General features: G+C 41.0%; 2 long non-coding RNA genes across 2 annotated transcripts in view; both read left to right on the plus strand.

The window, feature by feature from the left end:
• Positions 1–26,494, plus strand: part of LOC109629773 (uncharacterized) — a 175,756-nt gene that overhangs the window by 36,852 nt on the left and 112,410 nt on the right. Inside the window, exon 2 of the long non-coding RNA XR_002202738.2 lies at positions 14,458–14,684. This is a non-coding gene — a long non-coding RNA (uncharacterized lncRNA). The remainder of the gene's footprint in view (positions 1–14,457; positions 14,685–26,494) is intronic.
• On the plus strand, positions 23,217–25,804 carry LOC138405331 (uncharacterized). The gene is made up of 2 exons (XR_011239050.1): positions 23,217–23,601; positions 24,521–25,804. It is a non-coding gene; the product is annotated as an uncharacterized lncRNA (long non-coding RNA).

The raw sequence follows: 26,494 nt of genomic DNA on the forward strand, positions 1-26,494 counted from the left end.
TGACAGCCCGCTCGCTGTATTTACCTGTCATTTGTCTCTTTTTGGACAGGAGTGGACACGGCACAGTTTGAGGCAGTGCTCGCCCACTGATGATATCCATTGCTGAGCCCCTGCTTTGTGTTGCAGATGGATCTGCAGCACTCTAGGTGTTGTGTGTAATCTAGCCACATGTACGTTGTCAGACAAGTAGAGGAACACGGTGTATTTCAGATGTAATATGTCTGAATGCAGGGCTAATTAAAAAGTGAACAGGCACTTGGCAAGCATTGATTGTTTGTGTACCTGCACATGGAGGATAAGGACGAGACCATTCAACTGCAAGGATACCCGGTATTAATTAGCGGCTGGAAGCAAAGGCCACGTTTTAACATGGAGAAAATGAATTGGCATGTATTGTCACTTCTTCCCCTGCACTTCTGTTTCCTGATCAGCTGGATCCCTGCATGTCTGCTGATATTGGCTGTAAATACCGATGGAATCTTTAGAAGGAAGCTTAATTCGTCACACGTGTCAATACACATCAATACAACTCTTTTAAATGGTAATGATGCTTTGTCTATTATTTACAACCTTTACTTTACAGTTCATGTTCACCCATTCATGCAGCACTCTTGATTTGTCTCTGAGTCACACATTCAGATTTTGCGATTTAGTGTCTCGTCCAAGAAACCAGGAATCGAACCATCGACCTTCATTGTAGTGGACGATCACTTCCTCCTCCTGCCATAGCCGCCCCTGATAAGAGTCCTCCTTTTTGCTAGCATTTAAAAATGGTTAGGTTAAGCCATTTCTGTGTTTACCAGGTCAATTTGTATCAGCTGTCAGGTGTATGAGGACTAATGGAGGGATCACGCTGGGTTTATTCATGAGCTTAGAAATACGTGATTCTATCTGGCTCCAGGATAGTTCTGAGTTACTGAGGTTAAAGGGTTTCAGCATCAACTGGAGTTAAGTGGCCATTAAACAAACATTCTTTCATAAAATAACACAACCTTGACATTAATTGGTATTCATAGCATTGAAATTGTGAGTGGACTCCTCCGGTGAGGCAGAGTCTTGAAGTCACCAGTAAAGTTTAAGCAATAAAAGATTATATGACTAATATTATTTATCCTTTATGCTGGGATGCTGCGTTTCAATTTGTTTACTTCCATAGTCGCACTTTTATTGAGTTGAGTAAATGTGTTAGCACCGACAAGTTTTACAGAAGAAAGTCAAAAGTGTCTCACCTTCACCGGTCGCCATTTGGGCCACGTAGCTGAAAGGGAGGGACCAGCAAAGTATTTTTAAATTTGTGAAAATGGTGGCTAAGATGAGAGGATGCATCGTTGGCCTCATAATTTCCATGTAGCATGACACCACCCTGTCTGACTTTATGCTCTAAACCGGTGTGTATATTGTGTACATGTGAGAAGCAATGACTGTCACTGATTTTTGAGTCTAATAATTGAAATAAACTTTCAAATATTGTACATAGGTTTTCCTGAATACTCACAGTCTGTGTTTATCCTCCCTTATAAAGCTGCCTCCACTTTACGTACCCACAGAGAGACCTTTAAAAAATAACAGTCCAATTTTTTAGTAAAAAATGATAACCTGTAAAAGTTCCTGTGGAACATTTCGTCAGAAAGACAGTTATGTGTAAAATTCAGCCACAATATAAGTCAGTCAAATGGCTGTGGTGACTAGAGAAATAATGGGCTTCTGCAGATTTGACATTCTTTCATTTTTGAGAGGTTGTTATCTGCAGCGTCAGTGTTTCATTGACTGTGTGGCTGCCAATACAATAACAAATGGGGTTTGCTACTTGGGCTGAAGGAATATAACAATCTACATTGATATCATTATGCCACAAATCAAAATCTTTATAGCAGCATTTTTTCAGCGCTTGAATGACTCCAACCAAGACAAAACAAGGCAGTCATGCCTAAAAGAGGAACTACTTCTGTTTGGTTTTGAAATGTCTGGCACAGAGCAGATGACTGTATTTTGCCAAGTATACTGTTGACTGGTCCCCACATCAGACCAGAACACAGCTGACCTGTTTACTACTGACCGATTATTCCAAACAAATCTTAAACCCAGATTCTGCAAGAGACTGTTCATGACCCATCACATGCAGACAGAGACGTAACTGCTGCTGATGCAACATCTGCAAAGACATGGCTGACATTTACATGGTGGAGAAAAGATATGAGTAACAATATACGTATATATTGTTATGAATTTACCTGTATAGGGATCTGAGATTTTTGTCACGTTACAAAGCCTTATTTTCTATGCCAGTATCTACGTACACTATAACCTGCATCTGTCTGCAGAACGTTTGCTGTCAGAGGAGATCGGTCCGTGGTCACACACAGAATGACACACTGCAGTTATTTTCTAGCACTGGTGGGAATTCTGAAAAAGTGCTAAATGCACTGAAAGGAAAGTCAATTTACTCCAGCAATTTGCAGAGACGGATCATGCCAGTACACCTACGTGGCGTTGACTTTGATGTCACCACACGTGCAATGATCTCTGTGCTTGTCATTTGAGGTTTCTGGCTCGCTCCCCTTTACCTTCTCTGTCAATACACACCCCACATGCATCGCTGGCATGCTTTCCCGCAGACAGCCCCTCAAAACACAATCATTAAAAAATAAATACATAATGCCGATGGCAGTGAAGCAGGTGGGAGTGGTAGCGCTGTGAGCCTCCAGACTGACTCAGACTGACTCATACTTCTGCCCACTGACTGAATGCATTTACTCAAAACCACCGCAGACTTTATGGATTCCTTGCATTGATTTTCTTATTTTAAGACTTAATGAACTGTAAAGAAAAAACGAGAAATAATTCCCCTCATCTCGTAGACCATAGCTTTTTCTACGTGGGTCACATTAATAAGTTATTTTTCCATGCATAATTGAGAGCTTTATGATTTCATTAATGGATTGGGTGACTTCACAGAACGCTGTAGACATGATATACAGACGCGCTCTTCCCTTACGAGTGAAGTCAGCATTATGATCGTGTTTTTTTCTGTGTATTTGCTTGTTTAATGGCCAAAAAACCCAATTTTGAACTCTTGAACTCTGTTTGCTTTGGAAGTTTTAAATGTATGCTTTCTGAAATACATCTACTACTCAGTGAAATTGTTTTTATTTATGGATTTTATAATTTTATAGATTTATTACTCTTACATTTACCATCTCGAGGCCTGTTTGGGAGCTGTTCAGGGGCTTTTGAACATGATCCTCACCTGCAGACAAAGATGTTATGGAATAGGGGATGTTGACATTTCCATTGTTTTTGAGCACTACAATTGCTTCTCGCTGATCATGAACATCACCTGATGCTAAACTAACCTGGATTAGAAGTGCCCAACAAAAGGCTGCTGCACTTTAGGGAGATGGCTAAGCTTTTACTTGCAGTGGATTTGCTAAGCTTGTTGTGGATTTGTGATATGACTGTTTCCTTTGACATATCCGGTACTTGGATTTCAGGGGGTCAAATTATTAGATTTAAATCCCCGTGTCAGCACTGGTCACCTTAGACGAGAAGCATGGCACACAAAACAAAAAAATATTTCCTGAGAATAAGAGCGTATCGGTGAATTTCAAACAGCTCCTTCCTGTTTGGAATTGATTCTTTTGTGGCCCATGTCCCATCCTTCCACCAACTTTTGTGACAATCCGATTTGTAGTTTTTGTAAAATCCTGCAGACAGACAAACAAACGAGGGGCGAAAACATGTCGAATTGCTTTGTCAACTGCTGTCTCCTTGGAAATAAAGAAGTGGTCCTGGTTGGATGTAGGTGTTCTGTTCCAGATAAGAGCAAGTACCAGGTATTGGCTGAACGTTGTATACATTGTATTTAGTAGTAGTTCATTAAAATGTTCACATTATGGTGAATCTGAAAGGTTTGCACTTAAATAATGAGAAAACTTTTCAGTTGTTATTAATTATTTGACAGAGTAATGTGGAAAGCAGTTTGTTGGGTGGGATTACAGATGTCAGGCACTAGGCTGTTTTAAAAAAAGAAGAACAGATCGTAACAAAGTGAGTCATTCATTAACAGATGAATAGTTGGTTTGTTCCTGTGGTTTGAAATAAACATCCCTTCTGGACATTCACAATACAAGCCAAATCGACTCGTGATTAACTCTGTTCATCCGCTCTCTGGCAGCGTCACTGGGTTTATTCTTGATTTGCTCAAGCTGGGTCGAAAAATACAAATATTTCTTTTAGTCATACTAAAGTGTTTACCGTGAGTCCATTTTTGTGCTTTGAATGATTGATGTCGTTCAATCTGAAAAGTGGACGAACAGTTGTTTGAGCATTTTATCTCAGCACATATTTAAAGTTTCTCTCTGAGAACAGTGGCCTCAGCGAGGCCTAATTATTGTATTCTGAACTGTGCAGCACAGACAGCCACAGGTTCACTTCTGGTGTTTATGCAGGGCCCTCTAAATGATTCTGTTCTGCTCTGCTGCACTCTTTAATGAAAGTGTAAATGCTTTTCGAATGGTGGAATCAGCTGAGTTGGGCAGATTAGCACTTCCTTTTCCACAGCCTTGATGTTTAATTACCACAAGTTAGTTGTTTTCTTACTCATCTGCTACTTTTTTTTTCTTGCTTCAACTTTTAGACGGCTCACATTTAGCCCAGGACTCGAGTAATGGTGTGTTTGGGTGGGGTGAGGGGAAACGAGGGGGGTCTGCCTGGCTTCTGTCTGCACAGACAGGAGAGGTGTTGACGTGGTTTGGGGGCAGCAAATCATTTTAAAAGTGCAGACATCACGAATGAAAATCCTCTGCAAAAAAACAGCTGGAGTCAGATTCTTAGTGTCTCTATCTCTTTGTCTCGGCTCTCATCACCTCACTCCCATTTTTCCCTCAGACAGTATATAAATATGTCTGGATTACCTCCCACTATCTAGAAATGAAACCAAAAATCTTGGTTATGAACGGTGCCATCTTGCAAAAGTCTGTGCAGTAGTGATCAGAGGATGGAGCCATGGTAGTGATAACAGTGCTTGACCGATCACAAAGTGACGTTTCACCCTGTTTTTATATGTCAATTGACCATCAAAGTGAATAAAACTATGCTCTGAACACGAATGCAGTAAAAGTACATTTATTAACATTTGTTTAAAACAATACTTATCAGAAACATGAACATCAGTGTGATAAGAACTCCCTAAAAACCATCTTTGAAAATAATTTATTCAACGTGTACTTACATTTTTTTAATTGGCCCATGTCCCATCTAATAACATGGAGGAGGTAGGTAGGTACTGCTGCCAGTCACAAGGGGGTGGGTGAAATGCTTCCGCTTCACTCGTCATGTCCATTTTCATATGGAGTCTATGGTCTTACCCATCATGCACCCTTCCCATCCACTCGCATCAACACACACACACACACACACACACACACACACACACACACACACACACACACACACACACACACACACACTCAGTTGGTCTCCTATACTTTTCTCCTGCAACATCACATTCTGGCTCATCACTCCACCCACCCGGTGAGGTATGTTTAGGTCACTGGTTGGATTTGACCTGTGTTTAGCATTTAAATCACACCAGGCTTGCCTTGTGATCTCATTACCAGGCCACCTGACTGTATTTGATGTAGAGCCCGGGCATTAATAAAGATCCATCAAGGGTTTAGGGAGGCGGGGGAAGATGAGGCTCGTCCTGCAGCCCAGGTAATTTACTGCAGCAGAACAAGATGGAGAGGCTGTGTTATTATAGACTTGATCGCTTGGCAAGACTGCCTGTAATTGATCTGAGCTCTGCAGAAATGCTCGGCGGCGATGAAGGGTGTGGTTGTGGAGGAAGAGTTCGATGCAGAATGTAATACATACTGTACAACAGTGAGACGGATCTATAGTTTGAAAACAGAGAGTGCAGGGAGAAGAGGGTTAGACAAGCGAGCATTGATTAAAAAGTCTTCACCGTGCCGCACATTTAGAAAATTATACAAGGGAGAACGTTTTCTCGCAAGTTTGGCACCTGATCAAACCGGCTCATCCAAAGCATCACTCTAATGGAAATACTGGATTTAGTAGTTTTTCTACTGCAGCAGAAGAAAATGAACAAACTATCAAAACAGTTATCCCTCAGCATTTATCTCTCGCCTTTTCCCCGGATCCCAAATGCCATCCCTGTGCGAAGATGAACATCGTAAATTGATACTTTAACCTCATCACCACGAATGGCGATTTTATATTCTACTGTTAAAAGGTTACAAGTCACTATGGGACATAAAAAGCTTCCAATTAAGGGAAAATATGTTTTAAAATAACTATATTATAGCTAATAAAATCTCATTATGGCCCTCTCAGTGAAACCCCCAGGCCCCCTTAGTAATTATGAATCACATTTCCTTGTTTTGATCACTGTTGGTGCACGTGATCAGTGAAATACAACCCAGGTCACCTCTGTCCCAGTGACGTAATTTCTGCTGTTTCAACACTGATCAGACATGAAAACAAAGACAAACTGACAAATATATGATCCACTCAACAGAATTTGCCCACAAATATTACCCCGTCTCTTTCTATTTAACCTCAGTGCATGTTACAAGGCACCGTAACCTATTTTTATCATTCTCATCAGGAAAATGTGGAATGAACACATCTACTCCATCCCTCAAACCACCAGGGTAACAGATGTTGTTCAACAAAGGCACAGATGAATACTAACCCTGAAGAGCCTTGTGCAAAATTACACCTCCAGACCGCAGCCCCTCTCATGCACAATGTTCTTTAAGCATTATCTCCACAAGAGAGGATGGAGAGCGAATGAATCCTCCCTCATCATTTACCAAAACATTGTTTATCGTCTTCATTGAAAAGGGCAAAAATCTCCAAAGCCTGAGGTTGATATCAGAGCGGTGGCGCGGTGTGAGTACAAATCTGGCCACGCTGTCCTTTCTCTCGACATCTGCAACAAGGCACTATTGATCGCCGTGCCCGAGAGAGTCAAACCCGCAACAAATAGAAAACCGTCCAGAGGCTCGTCTGAGCTACTCTTAATAATTTCGGGCTGTCTTCATCATGGCTGCTTACAGCGGGGCCTTTCGGGTACACCACAATCAATCAGACACTGTGGCAGTGTGCTTATTATCTGCCAATAGAGGGTCCAAGAGTTATTCCTGGTGCAGTGGAATACAATGAGGTCATTTGATATCTAGGGGAAGACTTGTGTGTGTATATATGTGTGTGTGGTTTGGTACATATATCTTTGTGAGGACCATTTGGAGCCTATAACCTAGGAAGTGAGGACATTTTGTCCAGTCATTATTTTCTGACCGACATTTAAAGGACTGTTTTAGGGTTAAGACTTGGTTTTAGGTTCAGGTATTTAGTATTTAAAGTTAAGGTAAGGGGCTAGGCAATGCATGATGACAATGCGTGTTCTCACTAAGATAAAAGTACAAACGTGTGTGTGTGTGTGAGAATAAAAATAATGCTCAACCAAAACAGAAGAGGGTTAGACCTTGCAGTCTGCAAGCTGTTGGCAGTGTTCTGGAAACGTGGAACCCTTCCTGCGTGAATCACAGTATTTGGACACAGCGAGCAGCAGCGTTCGGCCGTGATGTGGCAGCAATGTCGCTTTGTGTTTGTCAGCGCAGTTAAAAATGTTTTTGGAAATAAACAGACATGTCTTTTCGCATCAAGTTGCGGCTTTGTCCTTAAATTCACCCCAAACCCCAACTTTTCTTGGTCCACTGGTCCTGCTGGATGTCTGGTGAGGGTGCAAGGAACAGGGTGACATCTAGGTCAGCGCTGGTGACTCAGACCTGTGGCAAGAACACAGGGAGTTGGGGAGGAGGAGGTGAAAAACACAAAAAACATTCTCTGAGCACACAGGCGCTACCACCGTTCTTCAACAAATCCAAATACTAGGCATGAATGTTCTGGGACTAAGGATGAAACACAGCGATGACACATGCCGTAATGTCGACTCTATTTAATCTAGACGATTGGCTTCATACGGGGCCCGTCTGAGGCTGCTGTAGAGAAATCAAACATAACCATTGAATTATTTAATCATTGTTTTTATTGAAAAGGCGGCAGCTTTTTACAGATTCAATTCCATTCCCAGTGGCCTTCCATTATAGTCTGTGTTGACTTCAATTGACAATGAGTCTCACAAGTTACAGTAAGAACAATGTTTTGTCTTATTGTTGCAGAAAATTCATTAGTTATGGGTTTTCTGTTCATCCGCTTCCCTCCTCAGATTGATTATTCTATGACACTCTCCATTAAAGCCCCATTAGCTGCCATTATGCCCCGGCTATGTTCATTGCCAACAATAACACTGAACCAGAATGCAATCGGAAAAGAGCACAGGATGCAGAGCATAGTTTGACAGCTACAGGATTGTTCATCATTAGCCGACATTGTCTGCGCGACACTGGAATATGTCATTCGCTAAAAGGGCCGTGGTACGTCCTTCCCACTCGAATGGCTTTACATGACAGAGGACACTTCTCTCACATTCCTACAGGCTTCTCTTATCAGCGCTGTCAGTCGTGGGGGGAGAAGAACAAAGGCGGACTCACTAATGACAAAAGACGCCATTCATTTAGTTTAAGTGCAAAACATCCATCCTAAATATCCTCTCCCACACCGAGGGCTTTGATTAAGAGATTCAGTGGAATCGCTTTAAAAAGGAGAGTGTCAAGAGGAGAAATATAGGCCGTTTCCCGCAGTGCCTGCAATCCTTCTCTCTCTCATTCCCCAGCTGTATGATAGATTAGCAAAAAAGGTGGATGGATGGTCATTACTCGAAGCAAAAAAAAAAAGAAAAAACTGAAAACAGTTTCTAAAGTTACCAAAGTTGCTAATGATTGTGTGAACCTGCCTATTAGCTGCAGAAGAGGCCACCACTCATACTCTGTGTACATGAATAATTAAGAGAAAAATAATGAAAATTGCCATCGATACCATCCAGGAGATGGGCCTTCAACACATCATGCATTAAAATACAACAACATGATGTGTTGAAGAGGTACTTGTTTTCTCTCGTCTTTATTTTTCTGATGTCCCATTTACACCTCTGCAAACACTTGAACAACAATTTACGGGTCTCTGTCACAATGGAACCTGGATGCTGGTGCGCTCTGTCTTTATTGCAGCTTCAGTTTTGTTTCATTATCCAGAAGACATCATAATTTCAGACGACGTTAAGAATAATAGCAATTAGTGTTTTAAAATCTAGTTGAATTTCTGTCACATCTTCGATAATGTTTACATTGCATCTTAATTTCTAAACTAATCTAAGTCTGCAGTAGAGCACAGCATGTGTTTCCTCATCACACTACTCCAGTCCAGAAGTGTTAAATGAATTCAGTCTTATTTCTACATAGATTAAATGTGAGTAACTGTTCAGGGAGAACAAGTTAAAGTAAATAAAATGGCATAATTCATCTTGCATGCATATCATTGTGTGCAAGTTTATAAAGCTCAAGCCTGCAGCAGACTGATGATAAATAAATAATCTGAGCAGATGTTGTGTGAGTGGTGAATAAATCTGCGATAGCCACAGGTTTCTGGTTGAGTAAGACACAACATGTGATGTGTCTGTGGGTTACTTTGTGTTTATGGGTGGGTTGAGCGCCATCTAGATGGCTCCCGCATCATGTAATCGTGCCACGTGCGTGTCAGTGTTAAATATGCATTTACAATATATTCTGGGAGAATAAATGGGGAATAACAATGTGGAAGTAATTACATGGTGGGTGGCTCCCTCTCAGCATCTGTCATTTCAATCACCCTGTTGAAATATCCTCGTGTCTGTTTCGTTTTTCATGCTGAGCAGAGACTGAGAATTTTAATTTGCATTGTGTCCCGGTCCAGGCGCTTGCGCTCATCGACAATAAGACTGGACTCAGGAAATATGCATAGAAATTAGAGACTATGAGTCCCTTATGATCGAGCATTAATAAGATTCTGAATGAATTTCTCAGTGCAAATGGCAGCAAGTCACTCAGGGAATGGGCTCAGTATAGATATTGACTCAGATCAAAGTGAAATGACAGAGCAAAGATGACAAGCGGAGCTGCCGGAAGAGTGGACAGTGGGATTATACGGGGAAATTAAAGTAACTTCTTATCACTGCTCACGTCCATTGTGGACACAAATGCGGCCGTGTGTCACTCTGGTGTCCGAACTCACAAAGATTCAAGCCGCAGTGAGGTCACGCTTCAAGTAGCTCCACACAAGGAGTAGAGGAAAACTCTGAACTCATTAAAATAATGTCTAACTGCAAATTGTAATAAGCGTTTAGCGTGCTGATTACATGCAATTAGCATGAGAGTGGCATAAGATCTCCATTTACTTTTACAAAGGTTTAAGTGGAGACAATACGTGTTTGATTAGTGCTCTGAGATGATGGAGAGTTTTTTATGCACCATTATGAACCATAAAGGTCTTCCTCTAGCAGATCATCATGAATCTCTGATGGACATTCAGTACTTAAACTAATTGTGTTTCTCTGCGGTGAATGAGATCGAGCCATTTATGTGAAGTGTGTCTGTGGTGCAGCTGAGCACAGGCGAGCCGATAGTGTAACCTGGTGAATTTATCGACGTGGGATACTGACGTCTGCGTTTCCAACGTCGTTGCTACATGGAGAAACTTCAGCGTAAGGCTCATGATTGTAAACAGGCTTTGAATCGTAGGGCACAGCTTCAGATGGTGCAACGATTTTAACCAATTTCTCCTTCTGACTTTTTGATATTCATGTTCCACATGCACGGCTCCTCTTTTGAAAATAATTGATCACTGCTGGCTAAATTATGGCCGCATGCTGTTTAGCACTTTTATTCAGCTCAATGTGAAATGCTCTTTTATGGTTTAACTACGGCGTTTACCTCCATAAACACACTAATCATACACTCTAAGTCTCTGACGTCAGCCAACTAATATCCTAAGCATCTTGGCCGCAGTGTTTTGTTTTCAATTTAATGCTGATGGAAATGTATGAAATGAGAATTAAGATTTCTTGCAGTGAAAGATTCATGTTTCGAGTTTAAGATGCATCAATCATTCACAGGGCTGGACTGGGTTAAACTGGTCTTGAACCTGCTGGGGTTCAAGATGAATATCAATGCGTGAACCACGTCCTTCTGATTTCATCCTTTTATGTTTCTCAGCTACTAATAACCTCACACATTTACATAATTTATCAATGAGTATTTAACAGAATATCACTGACCATAAGTTACTACAAACTTTTTTTTTTCTTTCTCACAACCAAGATGTGACTTTGCAAAAACTCTGATATTCAACAACCATATCACACAACCCACTGGCATCTCTATTAGCAGCCGCTCAGCAGGCTCAGTGGAGCCCTGGCACTCGGTGCCGCTTTTTCTAGGACCCGGACAGTGATGCCAAACTGACTTAATTACACCACAACTGGCTGCTGACGCCCTAAACTGCTCTCCACTTCTTCTCTTTCATTTTCATCCACTTGAATCTGTGCCTCCTGCTCCTTCCAGCCATCGAAGCACTGGCAGCCTTTTTCTGTTTTAAGGCTACATCAAGGGATATTATTGATGTTAACAATACATCAAATGACTCCCTGTAATGTAAAAAGGTTCTTTGCTATTATTGCTGATTCCACTGAGAATAAGCAGTCAGCAGCTTTCCTCCTGCGTGTTCTTGCGTACGTCACTGACACAGTTTATAATGAAAGGAGAACAATGCAATCACATTCTAATACAAACAATTCTATTCTCACACATATAAGTGCCTGAACACATACAGAGGGAAAAACATGAGACATCTGACACTGGCAGAAAATAACACCTACACTAATGATCACATTGGTAACAGAGTGGAACACCATGTAACTGTGCACAGTGCACTTCAGCACACTTGTACTCTCTGCAGTGGTGCCTCAGTGGTTTGAGCTGTGGGCTGATGACATGAATGAGAGTGAAGTGTTCATCTCTTTGGTTAATTGAGGTTATAAAGTGTGTGTATTCTTTATATTTAGAATGCATTATTAGGGAGCTTGAATAAAAGGTAGAGAGAGAGGTGTGAGACACATCAGCACACATCTAATACTAGAGTAAACTCATAATAATGTGATATTTTATACAGTCAGTACTCATTTTATAATATAAAATATCCTATAAATATACTTGAGTATAGTTGTACTATGGATTGTGTGTGAAGTGTATCACAACTTTATACTTTTATAGATTAGGACCATAGAATGTTTATAAAAATTGACAAAGTTTTTCAAAAAAGAAAAGAAAAAAAGCCAAAATATCCCAAATGTGAATCTTGCGCTCGCTGACATCATTTGGAGTCTGCGCAGTACAGCAATCATAGAGAGGAGCTGCAATATCGACCAATCATGGATCACTCTCAAATGTCAATTATGACTTTTCATCAGTTTTTTCATTGCATCAAATAACTAATTAAAAGTAAGAAGAACTATGCTTAAAATCAAGACATTTACTTTTTTACTTTAACTTTTTAGTTTGGACCATGTGCCATCCACAAACATGGAGGAGGACCCATACCTATACTTTATATACAGTCTATTGTTTAGACTTCATTTCTATCATCTATCAATCAAATGACTGCGATCTGGGATTTTTGGTTTGGTGTTGCTACAACGATGTCACTCAAAGCAAGAAACAAAATCATATGAGCAGAGAGATCATTGAAATTATTTCATTGGCTGTTAAAAGTCAAAACGAGGAAATAACATTGACACTTTTTTTCCCCAGATAAGTTTTTCTGGCCTGGGGTTTTGTTTGATAAAACCCCAATTATCTGCCTGTCTCTGTTTCTTGCCCCCATCAGACTTTGTTTGAACATTCACATATTCTTTCAGGAAAAAATGTCCGGAAAGTAAAATATTACCAGTGTAATAGGAGCGATTGCCCAATCATTGTGTTACATGTTGAAACAGACAGAGACAGAGATGGTGAGCAGTCACAGGGGAAATTAGCGAGAGTGTATGTGTTTGTGCATAACTCTGTGTTGTTTTTTGTGTGTCGTGTCAATGACTGAGTGAGTTAACTTGACTAAGAATACAGTTAACACGCTCAGCTGAACCCTAAATACACTCAGGGCCGCGATAAGCAAAGTCACGGGCCATTGACTTTATATGCAGAAAATGAAATCTACATTTAAATCCGACAAGTTGAAAGGTAGCAGTAATCCGACTTGCTGTGTCTATGTAATTGAACAACAGACAGTAGCGCATCTGCTTGCAGAGATATCACAAGATTCCCATATTTAAATTTTTTATCCCTTGCTTTGCACTATGGAATTAATGAGGGAAATTAGGATGTTGCTTGAGGCGGTAAACAAAGAATTACACATCAGAGCCATACAGAGTGTCTGTAAAATGTTGTCAAACCTCTTCTGAGAAAACCGTCGACACAAATTCACTTTGCTTCATCCAAACACTCACACTGTGTGATGCCAAGGCACTATCAGCTTGAATATCATAATTTAGTATTACTATTAATAATATCATTTATTTTCATGTATTATGAAGGAAAATGTCCTCTGGCCAAGGACTGAATGGCATATTAGAATCCAAGGTGTTCTTCTCCTTGCTAAGGCAGTGACCATACTCCCAGAGATTTCTTCATTTCATTTTAAAATAGGGGTGCACCCATCCAATACTGTTATTGGACCATAGACTAAATATAAAGATGAGAGAAGCATCTTCACTTCCTCTTACTATTCAGAAATGAAGCCAAATAGCCCGGATGTGATCACATCTTAAGCGGACGACGTCATTTGGAGACTTTGCAGTATTTAGCAGAGGTATAGAGCCGCAGAATTCAAGTTCCGCCAACATGCTCATCATGCATCTCCATCATACTAGAGCAGTGATGACCTCCATGCAGAAAAGTTCACAAGCAGGGCTCCAAACTGCTGCAGTGATTATACAAAGAAGCTATTTTTGTACTCAGAACTGGCCAAAGCTCATTTATCAGTATCAAGACTGAAAAAGTCGGACCAGTGCATCTCTAATTTAAAGGGGTCGGTTTGAAAGCCATAACATTAAGGTCATTTAGCACAAAAGTGTTCTCCACTTTTGCCCGTAGGTAGAGCTTAGGAGTGATTAGCTTCTCCACTGGCCTCGGGGTGAATTCCACCTGAGCTTACTCTCCTGTGTCTCTCCCCATCACCATCTCAGTTGGCTGATATCACCAGGGGTTCTTTAATTTCTTATAGCTCTGAACAACCAGGGATACTTGGTCAGTGTGGAGCGAATTTAACGAGCAGAAAGTTATATCTGTGGCTTGACTTTTAACTGGCTAATCACATTTGTGTGCTTCTTGCTTTTTATGCCAATGTATTTTATTAATGATGTTCAGAAGTTGGTTTTTGCGATGAATGGAAAACTGACAGCAGCCATGCAAAACCCATCCATCCATTTTCCTTTGCTTATTTCAGATCGTTCACTGAGGCAGCAAAGCAGAGTGTTCCAGGTGACCCTCTCCTCAGCAACGCTTTCCAGCTCTTCTTGAGGGGATCATGAGGCCTCACCTGTCCAGATTGGATGTGTAGTACCTGGGTCTACCTCTGGGTGTCCAGTTGGGTGTGTGAGATCCCCAACCACGTCATCTATCCCCTCTCAAAGTGAAGAAGCAGCAGTTCTACTCCTCACCTCATCTTTCACGGTGAGCACAGCCACTCAACGGTGAAAACAAATTCTGGCTGCTTGTATTTACGATCTTTAAATGTCACGAAAATGGAAAAAAAATAAGCATCTAAGCTGAAATGCAGGAATGTTCTATTATCAAAGATATACATGAATCCTTCTTTCTCACTTTGAGCTTCTGCAAACTATAGCCCACATATGAAGATTTCTCCTGTATAGCAGTGAATACATGACAGTATTTTTTTTTGATGATTACCTGCTCTGTGATCACTTAGTAAGCCTTGTCTAATTTCCTCATTATCTACCTTGTGAGTACAACAGATTTTAAATGACTGATGATGCATTTCACTGCCACAAAACATTCAAAGATTAGACAGAAGCAGCAGATTTATGGCTTGTTGGTTCCCTGGAGTATTTGGCTAATCAAATGTACATAATTTTTCTCCCTCCTACCAGTCAGTGGAAAATTGTGCGAAACAAAGGTCTTATTTCTCAGTACTTGATTTCAGCTCTGACTGTGAATAGCTTCTTTGGGAAAGAGTTGGATTCTGCCCCAATGTTCCCGGGCTTTCATCTGCGAAAATTTGACTTGAGGGACTCATTTCATCCACAGGCTCCACTGTTTCCTCTATCTATATTCTCGACTGACTGGAGTCTTTTTTTGTCCTGGCTGGGAATGAGAGAGCTCTGGCGGAGGTGGCCGCAGGGCTTCTTGATTGATTAGAATTCTTCAGAGGGAAAAGAGCTGAGTAGTTCTGAGGCTTGGAGTTTGTGTGAAATGCGAGGTGACACAGGGCACTAGGTTACAGCCAAAAATGCACACATTGAAGATGTTGTTTACTGCAACAAGCACAAAGTGTGCAGATTTAGGTTTGTGTCGAGGGAAGCGTTTCACAGAAATGCACAGGGGATCTTTTGCAGGTGTCTGTGCAGGTGCTTTTGAATCCAATGACCAGTGCATTCTTATACTGAGCCTTGGGACAGTCTGACATTAAACTATACACTCAGAGCCGGCAAGAGCTTAATATAAACACTGCTGACCCATTATTTTCTTCAGTCTAAGGAATATATATAAATAAATTAATATTTTCTGGGCCACATAGGTTTTCTTTGAATAAATCGGGGACAGACGTGTTCCAAATGATCCCAGCTCCATGAAAGCATGAATCCTTGCTAGTAAAATTGGAAAGTGCACGCAGCTCAGATGGGCTGAATAACCTCTGCAGATGCTGGTTGGAGAAAGCAAACACAAAATACCAAATATGATGAAATGGAGCCATTGACGGCACAGAGCATCAGACCTTGGCTTTTTTTGTGGGACTGGAACGTGATATGTCATTGAGAATCCATAGTCCCATCACTCTATGCAAACGGCGGAGAGCAACCTGTGTGTTTCATAATAGTACATTTAATCTCAATTACAAATATCAAGTAAGAGTGAAATACGACAACCTGAGGTACCTTAAGACTGTATGTAAAGATGGACGACATGACTGCTCCCGAAAAGTGAAGCCAAGCCACCGAATGACTTGCATCATGGCGGCACCCATATACTGAAATTTTAGCGTATTTTTACAATGGGAGAAAGTTAAGAAGTGTCGTCCTTCTGTATATGCTACGGTTTAGTAAGTAAGGATTAAGAAATCTAGGCAGTCAGGAATGCCAGTCAGCTAGTTTCATCCCAATCCAACAAACAGGTTGATCCCAGAGGCAATAATCTGTATCTAAAGGCATTAGCCCAGTGTGGACATTGTGGGGCCAAAGGGTGAAATCCTTGACTACATAAACTGCGACAGCGATTGCGACCGTGTTTACCGATGCTTCTGTGAGCCACCGTTTAAAAGGGTTCACTTAGGGGTGTAGCAGCTGCTCAAACACTTGCTGTTGGTGGTTGGACAAATGACATCATGCCAAATAATGAGGGGGAGCCACTGTACAGGAGAATCCATAGCTAATTAGAGCAGCTGGCTTTTAAGCCCGACAGTTTGACGAGGACATCAAGGAAGCATGTGCGCCGTGCGTCGATACTGTTTATGTTGCTCCCTCTCGCGCAGCGCTCAGCAGTATTGGATGGGTTTCATTGCCTATAAAACAGACTGAGTGGACAATGAATGAACGCCACATTGCGGTGAGGGTTGTCAGCTTCACCTTATCTGTGGCCAAAATGATTTAGGTAAAAGCAACTCACTGTAAAAGATTTCATAGCTGTAACTTCTGCCTCTTACTGAGGAATAATATCAGTATCAGACACCACTTGTCGGGCCTGTCTTTAATTTACTTTCCTCCCCATTTAAGTTGTCATGTAAAGGAATAACCATCGTTACTCCTCCTGATTAAAAAGCATTATTTATTAGCGTCAGCTGGAGTGATGGATGCAGCTGCTGTTAAGTTACAGTGTGCGTCATTATTTTAAGGAATCATTTAATTGGATCTCGCTCTTATAACACTTGTCAATATGTATGTAATGAGCCGCTAACGCGCTCCCTGTAAAATCGCACTGATCAATGCTGACACATTCTCCGCGCTGCTCTGATTAACCTGCAGAGACGGGCTTCACTGCGAACACACCTGAGCATCCCCAGCACGCACAGGTTTTGGGTTTGATTGCTTTAATATGTTTCGAACACTGTCAAATCTTTCTTGAAAGGTCTCAGAACTGTTTTACTGGCCTGTTGCCTGGAGTCAAATTCAGAGGCTGTATAAACCCTACAGTCTACTCGATGAAAAATTAATATTTTCTCACCGGGTCTCTCGCTCTCTCTTCTTCGGCAGCATCGTGCTCATTAACCCCCTCTCATTCTACTCAGCCACGTCCTGTTCGCTGTGTGGTTGCACTTCTCATACAGAAGTATTAATTCTATCTTTGATTAACGATCAGTGTTGTTGTACATTTCAGTTAATTTGGATTAAGCTGGAGACGTACGGAGTGCTCCTGTTCCCAGAATGTTATGTACACCTTAAAAACAGCAGAGATGAAATAGGGAGGAGTTTTGATTAAAAATAATAACTAATGACTAGGTGAAGATGCTGCCTCTAAATGCTTATGAGAAGAAGTGAGAAGTGAGAGGTAAAATCTGTATCATTTCTATATTCCTGTTGTTTGATGTCACTACTTAATTGCAAATATCTTCATTTTCCACAGCGGCACCAGTCACACTGTCTAGATGAGTGTTTTTGCATAACAGAGAGCTCTGGTTGAGATTTTACATGGAATAAAATCAGCATTTAATCATGTTTGAAAGGTTTGTAGCAGCAGGAACACATATGAGCACTTTTGTAAAAAAAATAGAGAGGAATGAAAAAGCAAGCATTAGTGCAAGTGGACCAACCTGGAGCTAATGAGGCTTTTATCTGTGAATGGAATATCTTCCACAGCCTTCCACATCATGGCCAATTCTGTCTGTTGTGCCAGTACATCAGTCTGTTTTTTTTTGTTTTTTTTTTCATGGCCAACAGAGTCAAAAGCTTTGAGCGACGCTGCTGAGAACACAGGCCACAGTGCAAAGAGCTCAAGTCCATCTGCTTCATTTTTCCAGTTGCACACACTAAAGTGGGTTTTCCTTCTCCCTCGTTGGTCTGAGATCCGTAACTATCGATTCTGGCAGCCAGGCAGCTCCCGTAATTAAAAAAAACTTTCTATGTAGAAGATGGTAAACACTGCTCAAAGCCAACTGTTGCAGGGCTCCTCAGCCTTAATGAGATTTCAGTGGAAAAGCGAAGCGACCCGGAGAATCAATAGTTTCTCTCGCTTTCTCTCTCAAATGCTTTTGATGATCTTCTCAGAGGCCCTGATCAGTTTGGGCTGATGAAACTCAATACTTGTTCACGCCCACTCAGATGATGTTTAAGTCTTAGAAAAGGATCAAAAGCCGTAACTTAGTTATAATGCATTATGTAACCGTAGCACTGTTGGGGAACTTTCTATTTTTCTATCACAGTGAAATCCTTCATTTTCAGTCCCTCTATTGGATGGAGATGTAGACAGGATCCGTCTGTGGAGGCTATAGATAAATGCGTCTCCCAGCAGGTGCTTGACAGTGTGGGTGTCACCTCATTAAAGCTTCAGTCTTTATTAACATCTTGTTTTATTCTGCAGTGTTCTGTCTGAGGGAGGGGCGGAATCAATAAAGCATTTACTTCATTTTCCACTTTGCAGCCGCTAATCTGCACACGACTCCCTCAGTTTTAACCTCAAAACCGAACTGTGCCGTTTGCATTCAGGAGGATGTTGTGAAATCAGCGATGAAAAGCACGTTGTCGTTTTCAGGCACATGGATATTTGGCTAAGAAACGATATGGAGGGAAAGGAAGGTGATATGCTGTCTATCCGTTTGCTATCTGTATTACCATCCAGAGCTTACTCTCACCGTAATTTTCTGATCACACTTTTGTCGTCTACCTGCACGGCTGCCATTAGCTCTGCAGGGAGCTCCACATGCACGATAAACAGATCAGTAGTGGAAAACTCAGAATAAAAAGGGTTCTGGACCATTAGCGCTCTCAAGCCTACCCTCTAATAAAGATTGTGACTGTGGGATTGCTTTTCATTATTTCCCCCTCCTTTGTGCGTCAGCTGCATTTCTTTAACAAGGTGATGAACATTTAATCTAAAGTGTCTGTATTTGATTAGCATCTTTACATATCTCGACAACAATGAAAGCAAAACTCACTCATTTTCACGTGTGAGACATAATTTCCCAGAGGTTAATAATGCAGCAGACAGTGATCAACAGAATTACTGTTCTTTTAATTCACACAGCTTAAAATGATTTTCAACCTCACATCCATTATTTACAGCGGAGCACGTGGGGATTTCTGTCTTTTTTCGACAGAAGGATTGAAAGAGTGAGACGTCGCATATTCCTTTCATGCTAAGCCTAAACATGCACAATACATCGAGCAGTATCTGCCTCATTTAATGCCACACACTGCTGAAAGTTGAGGCTGCGTAACCGAGAGGTGCGCAGCACTTTGTTTGTGTGTGTTATGATTATAATTATAGCGTGTGATGTGTTTCTTTTAGTTTAATCCCACTTAGAGCGTCGTGCGATGTATTACCTGCTTTTCAACGCCGCGCATTAATAAGGCACGTGTTGGAACAGTGCTACACCCTAATAAAAACTGTCTGTGTCATTGAAATCTGCTGTAAACAGATGCTGAGAGGGTTTTATTTCCAGTAATTTACTGTAACGTTAATTTCAAGTTAGAACGAAAGCTGAAGAAAAAAACAAAAAACAAAACATCGGTTTGCTTTAGCCAAGTCACAATGATTTGATAAGCCAAGACAGACCATAATTAACATCTCTATAACATATCTATCAATAATGTTTCAAGTAGCAGTAAGCATGATGTGAATCAGATATGTTATTGACATATGGTATAGAAATGAAAGTAATAAAGAAAATGTTCAATAAGCCTTTTCAGTTATCTTCCACTGTAGACTGTGTTTACATAGACGCTGCGTCACTACTATCCCCCTGTACAAAAACGAAACTAATATTGGATACGGATGCTGCCGTCTTTTGCTTTTGGAGCCAGAGTCTTTGCAGTATTGATTGTGGTGTGGAGCCGTGGTATCCAGGGCCTGTCGATACAGGCCCTCGTCCAATCGTGAGTCGGTCTCTGCTGTCAATCATAATGTTTCACCGTTTCTAAACAAACTTACTTAAAAAATGAACCTTTGACCAAACCTCAGTGTGAAAAAATAACAGAAACCATCTTTGAGGAAAATGTATTTAATGTGGCTATGGGTGGGGTTTATGGCATATACTGCATCCAGCCACCAGGGGGCGATCAAGATGATGATTCGGCTTCACACTGTTATATTTCAGACTGACCTTTATATGCTCCGCTCCTGTACTTGTTGCCGACTCTGCCCCTCAGCCCCCTGCTTCCATCTTAAACTCTTCTCATCTGTCTTTCCTCAGCTGTCCACTAGATGTCCTCAGACTTTGATCGTAGAATGTTGCGTTGTCCTTTCCTTGCTTTACATGTCATCTGTCTTCCTTGCTGTCTGCGTGCGGGTCCTCCTGCTTGCGCTTCGTACAGCTGTTTTGATGTTGTCATTATTGCTTCGTACATCTGCTGCGACATTATCATCATCATCATATAAGCATCTAGGGAAACTGAAAAGTAATTGTGTGTAATATGGAAGAGGTGGAAATGTTAAAATGTGCTACAATAATACAGTACAGCCAGTAAACCATTTACCTTATTAATTATTTTTGTTTTACTCAGGTGCATGTTTGACATTGTGGTCGCAATTTCTTTTCACTAACATAACCCAAACATAATTCAGAAATATGCTAGTGAGCTCCATCAAGTTGCACTTATGATTTTTTTTTTTAGGATAATCTCCTGCTCGACACACACTCAGACATATGAGCACGGGCTAAACGAGCATCACTTGGTGCGTGGTGAGAGTTTCATTAGCAACGAGTGAGTGTAATAAATTCTAAGTTTGATGCAAAGAAGTGCTTCACTCGCAGCTTTGCCAAAAACATATGAAAATCGAGCACAGGGATTTACCACAGAGGTCTACTTGACACTGGGCGAGCCAGTGACAGTTAATATAGAAAGGTGGAGAGAGAGAGAGAGAGAGAGGGGAGGGAGCATAATTTGAGACTGATGGAGTGACGGATCTGAATTTGGCCAAGCACCTTTTTTCTGTGTGAAAGTGTGATCCTTTCAAAGATCCCAGCTGCAGCTGCATTATGACTTCATCTGAATCAGAATCGGATGAAAACCCTAATTACCTTTTAACTCACATAATTCTGACACCACGCTGGTGCTTCACTTCTTCTCCTAATGTAGGAGATAATGTAGATTCTAATGATAGCTTGTGGCACATGCATGTACATCATGCCCTCCGTGCTGTCGTTATCCTTTTATTAGCTCCTCTACGCTGCGCTTCGGGCAAGATAAAGCCATTTTTGCATTTTGCTCCATATTTTCTACTGTGGCTTTTTAAGACCCAACTTCAGTCTTCAATCTGCCAGGTGAAAGTGAGGTATTTGTTTTTGGCCGCTAATCTTCATAAGAGGCAATTATTATTCCACAAATGTGTTTATCCATTTGAAACAGCATTTCCTAATTCACAATTTGAAGTGCTGCTTAAAAAAGTGACTGTGCACGGAAGACGACAAACTAATCACTGTCTTTCCACTGTAGCTGAAAACTGTTGTATTGATTTTTCCGGCGTGAAAACAGTTCCTCTGCAGGATTTTCAGAGCGCTGAGGCCTGGAAGAGACGGAGGCAGCGGTGGAGGGAGTCTCCTTGGTATCTTGTTGAGAAGCCTTGTTCCACACATCCTTGACCTTTTTTTCTTCCAGAGCCAAAGTTTCTAGAGTGCTCTCTATCGGATAATTACTCCAGGTTTTAACAGAGGTCCTGCAGCTCATGCCGTCAATACATTAATGGCTACTGGATGATGGAACAGGTGTTATTTTCTCTGCACCCAGCATGGCATATGTACGACATTATATCATTCTAACCAGGTGGCGATATTTGCAATTGTATTGCACCTAATTAGTAATGGATTATTGTGTGTTGCGGAGGGAGGGGGTGATCTAAGGGCTGATTGCATCATCGGGTCGAGCTTGCGAGCGAATCGATGCATCGACATCAGGACTCTTGTGTCATCAGTCACCCATCCCATCTCATCACACTATTTATTCAACCGCAGTAAACAATAACAACCTTCATGCTAGCCTGAGTGTCTTCTTCTAATTACTCGAGCGTATAGCGCTGAGGTATAGGCGCCTCAGAGTGTTTGCACTTGCTCTCCCAGAGGAGCAGAGAGAGATGCTCCTGCGCAGGTACTGTACATGCATCCTCACATAGCAGATAATGGGCTCATATGCATAATACTGACAAGGGGGTGAGATTGTAGTCGTACTGATCGCTGACAGCGTGTTTTGCTCCATTAAGTAGAAGCCTGGATTCAGTGGAAATTAGTCGCTGCTTCTCGTTAAAAGGGCTTGGAGGGCTGATGATATTCAGATTTCCTTTTTCTGTTTTATTAATGTAAAAATGTAAGAATTAATTCAACACTACTGTTAATTCAACATTACTAATTTTCAAAATGATTCATGTTGTTTTTGTTTTACACACAAAGTCAGTGTGAAAACATTTTTGTCTCATTCAAATTAAGGTCGTATTTAAGGCCATCAAGAGCTGAATTGATTCATACTTGGATTTATAAAGATGACATTTGGTCCATAGATTACACCGGCCTGAGCAGACAACATAGCCATTATGGTGACTGTGAGGTATCAAACATGGAACACTGCATCATTACATTGGAAAGGTGAGATTAATACAGACAGTGAGATAGTTTAATGGGTACAGTAGTTTTCCCAAAGGGAGCACATGTGACATAATGTCAAGCAAGTGACATATGAAGACCAATTACGGGGCCTGTACTGCCTGAAACTAACAGTGTTGCACCTCGCAGTGCTTCCCTAATTCTGGTGCAAAAAAATCTGCTGCTATTAATATTCCACTTCCTGCTGAACCGCAAAGGACATCACTGCCTCAAATTGACAGAGGCACACAAAGGCCAGTAATCAAAAGCCCTTATACTGTAATGAGGTAGAAATATTAAACAGTACATCCTTGCCTTTGATCCATGGTACCACCTTTGGGCATGATAATAAGCTGGATGCTAATGTGTGAAGAGCTAACAATAGAGACTAACCGCTCTGGGTAGGGGCTGAATGCTGAATATGAATTTAAGATCTGGTTACACTCACTTGTTGCAGAGCATCCAGTCAGATCTGGGCGACAAGCTAGAGGAGGCAGTCAAAGTGCTGTGACAGTTAGGGACCCCGTGAGTGATTTTACTGATGTGCCGTCTACCGTCGGGGAAGAAAAATAAAAAGAATCATCAAGCCAACAAGGAACTATGAGTAATGAAATGCGCTAGCTCAACTGGGTAAATACACAAACTCAGAGCTGAATCTTGACATACAGGAACAACACTACTAATGAACCAAAGGAAATAATTTGGCTACATGAAAATATCAAAAGACGCCGTTGTCAGCATCCATCGTCTTCTCACCACTCTGAGCACAACAAAACAACAACAAATCATTTGCCACTGTACTGAAAAAGCAAATCGTTTGAAAACAGGGCTGTTTGTTAAGTTTACCAGGTACACATTTCAGTGTTAGGGATTAAAGCCTTTAAATATAAAGCATAATGCAGCAGAGTAAGACAGCCTTGTACTCATTTACATTGATATTCAATGCAATTTGCTGCTAGGATAGAAGGGTAACTGGGCCAACACTGGTTTTCAGTCAAGTGCTTAATCCAGGGGGTATTGCCCAATAAATGTAAAATAATAAAAGGTATTTTTTGCTCTCTGCTACTCATCCGCCATGCTGCTAGCTCATGCTGAACATTTTTCAAACATGTCATATATAGATAGATTCTGTGATATAATTTTGGCCACAAAGCAAAGCCATCCAGTGGGAAATCATTCTGTTGATTTCTATAGGTAGCATAGATCCATGAGTGTAAATATCTTAAAGTGTTACGTTCTTTACGATTCACTTGAAAACTAGATTGTGATTCTTCCAAGATCAATTAAGAGATAAAAATGATCAGATCCTCAACCCCCTATTCAGGATTGTCTGTAAATGGTAATGGCTGAAAGCTGGTGAGTGTGTACAACCTTCAGCTCTTATGGCAGTGTCAGCCATTTGCTGCAACATGGATTAGGCACATCAAGGTCGACTGGGAGCTCTTCAACATCTCTACTTCCAATGTTGCCTTTAGGGTATTAACGTACCTTTGTCTCTCTTCCTGCCTTTGCCTCCTCTGATCCACCCCTGGCTTGGGACCACCACCAGTACAGAGGCTGCTATTCTACACTGTAATCTCTGGTTACTGTGAAATCTCCACCAGACTTCAGGAAGGATCTCTATCCCAGCCTGGGAGCTACAACTAAGCTACCGGTTTACTTTACTCCCTCTGTTTCCTGGTTTGATTTTACTCTGAGTTCTAACGATTCGCCCTGGAAATGGATTCAGTGCTTTAACAGCAGACTGGTGTAGGGGGTTTCACTCCTGTCATTTATGACTTTGGAGCCACATCTTTTCATTCAAACAGTGCCTATATTTCCTGGTAGTTAATTTCCTTCTATTACAAATTCAATGCAAGCAAAAACTGTACAAACTTTAAATCACCTTACCCTTGCGTTTACTCAGTGGTAGAACTGGCATGATTCTGGTGGTAAAACATTGGTTCACAATCCTTTAAAGGTTGTCTGCTCTGTTACAAAAGTTGTCTGTTGCTTTTCTGACAATACCCAAAGGTATTCTTTTCATGTTACTCTAGTGCACCATCTTTTTCTCTGGCTCTGTCACCTTTCTGCAGAGGTTGAGTTTGAGCTGTGGTCTCTGCTCTCGAGAGAAATCCTCACAGTTACAGGGTTAGTTCAGGACAGGAACTGATATTTATTTGCAAATATTATAGTGGGGATACGTCCCAGTAATCTCTTGATTTACCATCAATAATCATCGTCAGTTATCCGTTCAAAGCCTTCCATCAGGATTTTCCCCCTGATGTTGGGGTTATGCAAATCTCATCAGCCATGAAAATAACTAATTATTTCTCAAAAGCCAAAACACACAAAAAAAGAAAGACATGTAACAACTCAAACTAGATTAGTGTCACTGCGCAATTAAGTGCACACTCACATTCTGACCCTTTAATTAGGTTGTCCACGGACTTTGTCCACTGTTAAGAATAATTGTTATTCCGCGGCTTGCTTCAGCTTTCAGCCAACAAAGAGCTATTATAAGACTTACTTTGATGCTGTCATGTGACCATTGTTTGGAGGCCTTTGTAGGTTAATGGTAGGATAATCAGGAGTATTTGATCTTGGCTGAGTTGCAGCTGGTATTAGTCTTCCCTCTGCAGTAGTCTGGTGTGTTTTTCCACTGAGGATTTAGCGTAGCTGCTGGTGTATTATCTAGGTCTATGCTCAGAATTTAAAGGCTTTAAGGGATCAACAACATGCGACAATTATGTTCGATGTCTTCCCGTTTAGAATCAATGTTCATTGTTGCGAATAGCCACTGGTATGAAAAATTAACAGTCTTGAATAAAGCCATTGATTTTTTTTTTTTCCCCTGAGATTTATATTATTTTCTATGAGGGCTCTGTCACACGAAACGGGCCTCAAAAGTGAAGCTGACGCTAGCTTGACTGATCAAACGCTTTATGCTGTTTCACCTTGCCTCATGTTTTAAAAGTTGTATTATAACAAACACCAAAGTGAACCAGCTGCCTGCTGACACGCACATATGCTTTGTGGCTGCATGTGAGGAGATAATTGCTCCGTCGTCTGAATTCTAAATCAGACAATAGAAAACAGGACACAAATATCCCAGCTACCCTTTTTCAAACCCTTGGTAGTCCACCTCAGTTTCTGTGAAAGGGTTTTTGTCAAATGCCTGGAACATGTCTGGAAAAATACTTGTATTTGGGCTGCCACTGTAAGAACAGCACAAGACGAAAAAAGCTTTGGTGCCATTTCTGGTTGGCTGTAGTTTACCCATAATAAATAACAGTATATTATTATTTATTTATTTTTGAATTTTTACAATGATCAATATGCGATTTGCGACTCATGCATTCATGTTCACATTTTAGCTAATACATTCTTAATTCTACTTCTGCATATTTGGTTGTATTTGGGTTTTCTTTGAATTTAGAATTATTCATGATGATGCGTATTGTTGAATTGTAAAATATTGAGCCTTAATTATGTAAATTTAACATTAGGGTTCGATAAAATTCATGAGCTGATATATTTTAAA

This window comes from Paralichthys olivaceus, chromosome 17 (assembly GCF_024713975.1).
Source record: "Paralichthys olivaceus isolate ysfri-2021 chromosome 17, ASM2471397v2, whole genome shotgun sequence".
In the NCBI taxonomy this organism is placed as follows: domain Eukaryota; kingdom Metazoa; phylum Chordata; class Actinopteri; order Pleuronectiformes; family Paralichthyidae; genus Paralichthys; species Paralichthys olivaceus.